Source organism: Doryrhamphus excisus, chromosome 1 (assembly GCF_030265055.1).
Source record: "Doryrhamphus excisus isolate RoL2022-K1 chromosome 1, RoL_Dexc_1.0, whole genome shotgun sequence".
In the NCBI taxonomy this organism is placed as follows: Eukaryota; Metazoa; Chordata; class Actinopteri; order Syngnathiformes; family Syngnathidae; genus Doryrhamphus; species Doryrhamphus excisus.
The window spans coordinates 4,863,112-4,870,633 of record NC_080466.1 but is presented as its reverse complement, the minus strand read 5'-3'; the positions used below and the strand labels follow the sequence as shown (position 1 = coordinate 4,870,633).

At 42.0% G+C, this 7,522-nt stretch overlaps 1 long non-coding RNA gene across 1 annotated transcript; it reads right to left on the bottom strand.

Moving 5' to 3' along the window:
• Positions 1-555: 555 nt before the first annotated feature.
• LOC131110317 (uncharacterized) lies at positions 556-7,460 on the bottom strand. Its single transcript, XR_009120871.1, has 4 exons — positions 7,247-7,460; positions 7,115-7,170; positions 737-879; positions 556-640 (listed from the first exon to the last, which is right to left on the bottom strand). It is a non-coding gene; the product is annotated as an uncharacterized LOC131110317 (long non-coding RNA).
• Positions 7,461-7,522: the final 62 nt, after the last annotated feature.

Sequence of the window (7,522 nt, the reverse complement as noted above, 5' to 3'; positions counted from 1 at the left end):
ATTCCCTTGAAAAATAAAACACAACATTATCTGCTGGAATGGTGCAAATTTGATCAATATTCATAAATCAATATTCCTCCACCGCCCAATCAGAACACTTTACTGTAGCCTACAGTGACTTGTGTGGAACGGTGTTGGAATGGTGTGCTAAAAGGAGAATTATCTTACACCATGATATGGATTCCAGCGTCATATGAGCTAAAGTTAGCAGTCACACGGTCAGGTTCATATGATTGATCACCACATGTTTTTGGCAGTCTTAGCATTGATTATGAAAAGTAATCCTGACCTGCATGTCTTTTTAACATTTGCATTAATTATACACTATGAAACCATGTTCTCACTTTCATCTCTTGTTACCGTTTTGCTACAGTATTATGGACAGAATTTCTAGGCCCACCCAAGGCCCCTTGGGGGGGTCCAGTGTGGAGGCCTTGGGATTTCTACTCTATTTTCAGATGAGGATTTGGTTCTGATCACGAGAGCAGCTCACAGGTGAGTGTGAAGCTGCAAATCAGAGGCCATGGTTCTAAGATGCAAAATATGGATTTCAGGTTGGGATTGAGGTCTTACCCAATGCAAAGGAGTTCAAGGATCTCGGGGTCTTGATCACAAATGAGGAAAGCCTGGAGAGTGAGCTCTAAAAGGTGGACAGGACAGAACACGCTGTGGTGAAGAACTGTTCCTACCATCTTCTGGAGCTTTGGGTCATGACTAAAAGTACAGCTGGACTTACCCTAAGATGAGGAGCACCATCATCCCAGAGGTGCTGCTCCTTCACATTGAGGAGATCTTGAGATCTTGTTCGCATCTGTCCTGGACACTACCCCGGTGAGGTGTTATGGGCATGCCCAACAGAGAAGACGCCCCGGGGTAGACCTAGGATACACTGGAGGGATTACATTTAGGAATACTTCTGTGTCCTCCTGGTGGAGCTCGAAGAACGTGAAAATGCGGAAAATACCGACAGCAGTCATTTTCCAGATTATCCTACTGGTACAGCTGGGAATGTGACACCGGAGCAGGAGACACCCACGAAGGAGGGAATGTTTATTCTGCGGCGGATTTAAGCTAACATGTGTGAAGTCATTAAGCAGGCTTAGCCCACTAACGAAATCATTCTAATTTTCTACCTTTAACCTCTTCATGGCCGGACCTTTATGTTGAGAGCCGATCGGGCGACACCATCTGAGTGACTAAAGCCGACAAGAACACATGTGACACAATTACATACACACGCTCACAGTGAAGGTCACATATGTGCACATTAAAGGGGAAGGTATCCATTTCAGTTCACCCCTTTTGTTGTGCTCACCAGTGAATTTCACTTGAAGGGAAAGAATAGGTTCCAGAAGATTATGTTCATGCCAAATAACCTACTAATAATAACTCCTGCTTGAAAGCAATTTCACTGAAAAAATATTATGTTAAGATATGATGAGGTTTAGGCTCACTATCATTTGTGTTCATGATGTGATCCCAAAGAACTTTAATTTGACGTGATTTACATGGTGGTGCCTTGGAAATAAATAAATAAAAAATAATAAAAAATACAGTCGCCCCTCACTACATTGTAGATTGTATTTACAATAAAGTAATGTAATACATAATGCAGTTTTGGTTGAATATGGCCTATTAATAGTTCAATCATTCATTCATTTTCTACCGCTTTTTCCTCACGAGGGTGCTGGAGCCTATCCCAGCTGTCTTTGGGCGAGAGGCGGGGTACACCCTGGACTGGTCGCCAGCCAATCACAGGGCACATATAGACAAACAACCATTCACACTCACATTCATACCTATGGACAATTTGGAGACACCAATTAACCTAGCATGTTTTTGTGGGAATGTGGGAGGAAACCTGAGTACCCGGAGAAAACCCACGCATGCACGGGGAGAACATGCAAACTCCACACAGAGATGGCCGAGGGTGGAATTGAACTCCTGTCTGTGACGTCTGCACGCTAACCACTCGACCGCCTATTAATAGTTCAATTCAGAAGATGCATTCAAATCGTGAATGATCTCACAACAGGCACAATAATAATAATAATAATACCATCATAATAATAACATGGGACTGCATGACGGATGAGTGGTTAGCGCGCAAGCCACACAGTTAGGACACCCGAGTTCAATTCCACCCTCAGCCATCATTCCAAAAACATGCTAGGTTAATTGGTGACTCCAAATTGTCCATAGGTATGAATGTGAGTGTGAATGGTTGTTTGTCTATATGTGCCCTGTGATTGGCTGGCGACCAGTCTGGATAGGCTCCAGCACCCCCGCGATCCGTGTGAGCATAAGCGGTAGAAAATGAATGAATGAATAATAACACAGGCTTTTGTTTTCATTATGTCTACTATATTGGGTAAAACAAGTGTAAAGACGACTATAGGGATGTTATTTAATGTCTAGAAGGCTCTAATAATGTTAAAAACCTTTTTAACTATAATCATATTCCATTCATAGAGAAGGAATCCCACTTTGTAGAGAATCACTTATCACAGTTGGGTATGGAATTAATTAACTGCATGCAGAATTCATACATAGATTAATAAATAATAATGTCAAGCACTGCATACAGATACGCTAACTAGCAAGACATGAATCATTTTGGATTCCCATTTGGAAGAGGATCCAGATGGTCTTTATGAGCTTGTAAAACAGACTTCATCTCTTGCGATCACTGACACACTAAACATTCCATTGTTCATCACAGGACCAAATATTCAATCTAAACTGACACTGAATACATGGCATTGCATCATCCTGCCATGTCACTGACGTTATGTGTTTGGAAGCACTGCAGGACATCTAAAAACAGTCTAAAATAGAAGCACAAGTTATAAACACTTCACATAAAACTGAAGGACACCAACACCAGCAGTGCATCCTTGTAAATGATGTAGGCTGCATACTTCAACAGCTTTGAACTGCAATTAGTTTAACTTGCATGTTTTAATGACTCCAGCCAATATGCATTACATAAGTGTTGTAAAAAGTTAGACTTTTGTTCTGTTAAATGTTATAGTCATCGCTATAAAATTATATAGATGATTATAAATGTAGCTGTAAATTTTACAACTTCCTTGAACAAAATATGTTTATTCATTCTTTCTCTATGACACTTATCCTCACTAGGATCGAAGTGGTGTGCTGGAGCCTATCCCAGCTGTCTTCGAGTCAGAGGCAGGGTACACCCTGGACTGGTCGTCAGCCAATCACAGGGCACATATAGACAAACAACCATTCACATTCTCACACAACACACTCACATTCATAACAGACAATTTGGAGTCGTCAATTAACCTAGCATGTTTTTGGAATGTGGGAGGAAACCGGAGTACCCGAAGAAAACCCACGCATGCACGTGGAGAACATGCAAACTCCACACAGAGATGCCCGAGTGGGGAATCAAACCCGGATATTCTAGCTGTGTGGCAAACCACTAAATTATATTATATTATACTATAATTTCGAGTCATCAATATGCATGCTTTTGGAATGTGGGAGGAGAACAGAGATCCCCAAGGGGGAATTGAAACCCAGGTATTTCTGATCTCCTGACTGTGTGGCCAACATACTAACCACTCTCCACCGTGCATCAATTAAAGTGATGAACAGCATTGTCCTGGGTGCAGAGTCTTTTCATATTAAAGTGATATTGCTATATCTGTGCAAAACGGTATATGATACACATAATTTTTTTGCCCCCTTCCTGCTTTCTCTGAGAGGGGGGAAAACAATTCTGATATGAAATGAAGATATGCGGATGAGTTGCAAAAATTGTTTACGTCTCCCGAGACTTTTTAGGCACACATAAGTGTCCACACAAGTTTGAACTCCAAATTGTCTGACTTGAGGGTTCACTGTTTTTTAGTAGATGGGCACTCCACCGAATTACACTTTCATTACTGGAGAAGTCAGAGTAATAGAATGCTATTAAAATTCTACACCCTATGAAGGGCTGCTTTTCTTGTATTGTAAAATGCGGGAGGGGGGCAAATTGTCTGGCCTCCTCTGGTTCCACATGGTCTGATCCAAGGGCCTGCTGTAGGACTCCAGGGGCTCAAGCAGGCCAATCGGGGTTAATGTCTGTCTGTCTGTCTCTCTTCTAAATAAACATTACCGAAGCAGAGTTAACACTAATTATTGGCAAAGCCGTATTATATACAGTTACAGTCAAAAATTATTCTATCCCACTGTAAATTACACTCATACACAAGCCATTAAATCGGCGCCATTTGCTTGTTGTAACTCCTCAAAAATGTCTGTGAGCTTTTTTTTCTTCTATGAATATCCGACTCATTGCATGTTCAAGTGTCTATCTAGATCAGTGGTTTCCATTTCCCCTTACGCTTGTTTTACCAGAACATGAACACAATACTGGTATCCACAGCTCACATTTTCAAAATTCATTTCTAGTGTTCTCACTTTAATCGGAAATCTGAATAAAAAGCAGGCTTGCGGCGCCTGATGTGCCTGATGCGCAGGCACCGCTTTGGGGGGGGGACCTGATCTGGACTGAGTTCTGGCTACTGATTGGATAAGCATGTGAAGTAGGAGGAGGACCAATATGTGCAGAGAGACACAAAGGCGCCTTGATGTGGGTAGTACCCTGCCGTTAGCGATACATAACCATGAATACGCCCCTAAAAAGAAACATGTATGACGTTTTTGCCTGTGTTGGGATATGCAACCTCATTCATTCATTTTCTACCGCTTTTACTCACGAGGGTAAGTGGGGGTGCTGGAGCCTATCCCAGCTGTCTTCGGGCGAGAGGCGGGGTACACCTTGGACTGGTCACCAGCCAATCACAGGGCACATATAGACAAACAACCATTCACACTCACATTCATACCTATGGACAATTTGGAGTCGCTAATTAACCTAGCATGTTTTTGGAATGTGGGAGGAAACCGGAGTACCGGGAGAAAATCCACGCCATGCCGCCCGATATGCAAACTCTACACAGAATAGTCATTTTAAATTATTTAAATTATTCCAAAGTAAAAAAAAACATTTACATGTTTATAAACTTAGTCATGTTTCATAGCTCCAAACTATTTTTTCTGACTGGCAGAAGAGGCAAAAAGGCTCTTTGATGGTGCCAGTTGCCGACCCCTGGCCTCGTGTCAGTATGGGTCCCTACATGCAGAGACCACATTTTACCAAGTGAACATGTTCTAAATAAAAACCAGTATCCTGCAGATCTCTGCAGCAGGCACACAACTATATCAGCAGTGTCCAGGTTGGGAAAAAGGCCAGAAGGGTTGTGTGGTCATGCGACAGGCACATAAATCAGCAAGGATACGATGTTGGAGCCAGAGTGTTGCAGACAAGACCACCACTAAGTGCAAGGACACACAGAAAATCTTCGCAGAAGTGACTACTGCAGATAATAAGCACCTGTTAGACCACAAATTAACTTGTAGACTGTGACTGGACAGTTTAACGTCTGTTTTTATGTTGACAAATGTAATTATATAGCGCTATGTTCATTAATAATACCAGACGGCAGTGTCGGGAGGTAAAATGTTGCGGTGTTTACGGTGTGATAATGGAGGGGGCATGAAAGAGAGATTAAGGAGCAGAGGAAAAGGTAAACGGGGGCGGGGAGATAGCTCGAGACATGTTTAAGAGATGAGTCGGGGAATGTGGCAGGTCAGCCGGACGGCGATAAGAGGCGTGGATCTTCCCGGTGGTCGGCATGTGTCATGCGATTTGGCGACAGATACAGCAGTTCGCAGGGTTGTAAACGTTTGGCAAGCAAAGCCATCAACGGCTAGCTAATGGCTAATGGGCACACACAGATGAGGTGTTCTGTCAATATGGCAGCCAGCTCAATGACATGTGGCCTTCTGCTTTCCAACCAACTGCCTCAGAGGTTCAGGCAGTTCACTGCAGTCCAAAAGACGCCCACCAGTCCAATGACACCATTCCAGCGCATACTACAATTTCATTATACTGTACCGTATTCATTCTCATACACGGAGAGAACACAAAAGACACTTCATGATCTCATCAATGAAGTGATTTCTTGTTTGGGTTCAAGACCTGACGGCAGATTTTAAAAACAAACAAGACAAGCTAAGAAATGGCCAGCTCATTCTCAGCCTTTGAGCCAGGCACCAAAAGCTATATTTTCTAGTAACAGTAACTCAGCTCACCTATCATCAAGTTTAAAATTCTTCCAAAAAATACAATTCATAGTTACAGTAGGACCTGTGGTCTATTTTAGGACTGTGGTCCACCTCTGATTTGTTTGACTATAGAAAAAAATCAAAATGTGTTCCTAATCGTCAGCATATTCATTTTACTTAAAAGGGGACTGATTATGCTCATTTTTGTATTGAGTTGTGGCCTCGTATAGAGCAGTTACACACAATAACCTGCACAGAAAACTTTTTAGATATTACAGAATCTTCACCTATTCCTTTGATTTGTGCTTCCGGGCAAAAACGGTCTATTTTAATTTATTCCACCCACTACCGGGCATGCCCACTCCGCTGTGATTGGTCACACGCCCAAAGTGCTTACCAACTATGAACCATATAAGGAAATCCGCCCCTCTGTGACATCACAAAGGGGTAGTTTTACCACGCCTTTTGAAACAAAGCGTTTTGAGCCATCCCAAACTTTCAGGCCTCACTTCCAAATGTGCAAACCACATTATCTGAAACTTTGGAGTTGTTTAACACTCAAACACGACATTCTAACTACATTTATAGGTCAGAAAAGTGGAAAAGTATAATATGTCCCCTTTAAATGACGCATTGCAATTACTTGACAGAACTGTAAAAACTAAATACTTCACGTGTTCAACCTAACCGAAAACCAGGACACTTGGCCCATCAGTAAGATACTCAAGATGTACTCAGAGATCTCTTATAATGTTACCACAACACATAATAAATATGAGGTCAACTTCATGACCACACATGGCCAAACATTCTCCCTCAGGATTTTTTGTTAGACAGTCTTCAGGTCCTGAAGCAACAAAACTGCCCTAAGACCATCACACCACCACCACCACATTTTACTGTTGGTATGATGTTCTTTTCCTAAAATGCAGAGTTAGTTTCACACCAGAGGTAATGGGACACACACCTTCCAAAAAGTTGAACTCTTGTCTCATCAGACCACATAGTATTTTCCCCAAAAGTCTGTAAAAATTGAGATGAGGTGTTATGGTTTTTTTGTTCAAACAGTGTTTTTTATGGTGGAGTCATGAACACTGACCTTAACTGAGGCAAGTGAGGCCTGCATTTCTTCGGATGTTGTTGTGAGGTCATTCATGACTTCTTGGCTGAGTCGCCACTGTTCCATGTTTCCGCTATTTGTAGATAATGGCTCTCACTGCATTCAGTTGTGTTGTCATTGACTAATATTTAAATAAGTTTGATGATCTGAAATATTTAAGTGTGACAACAAGTCATAAAAAGAAATCAGTAAGGGAAAACAGTTTTCCACACCACTATACAGGTTAAAGAACACAACCTTTCAGTCGGGCTGCCA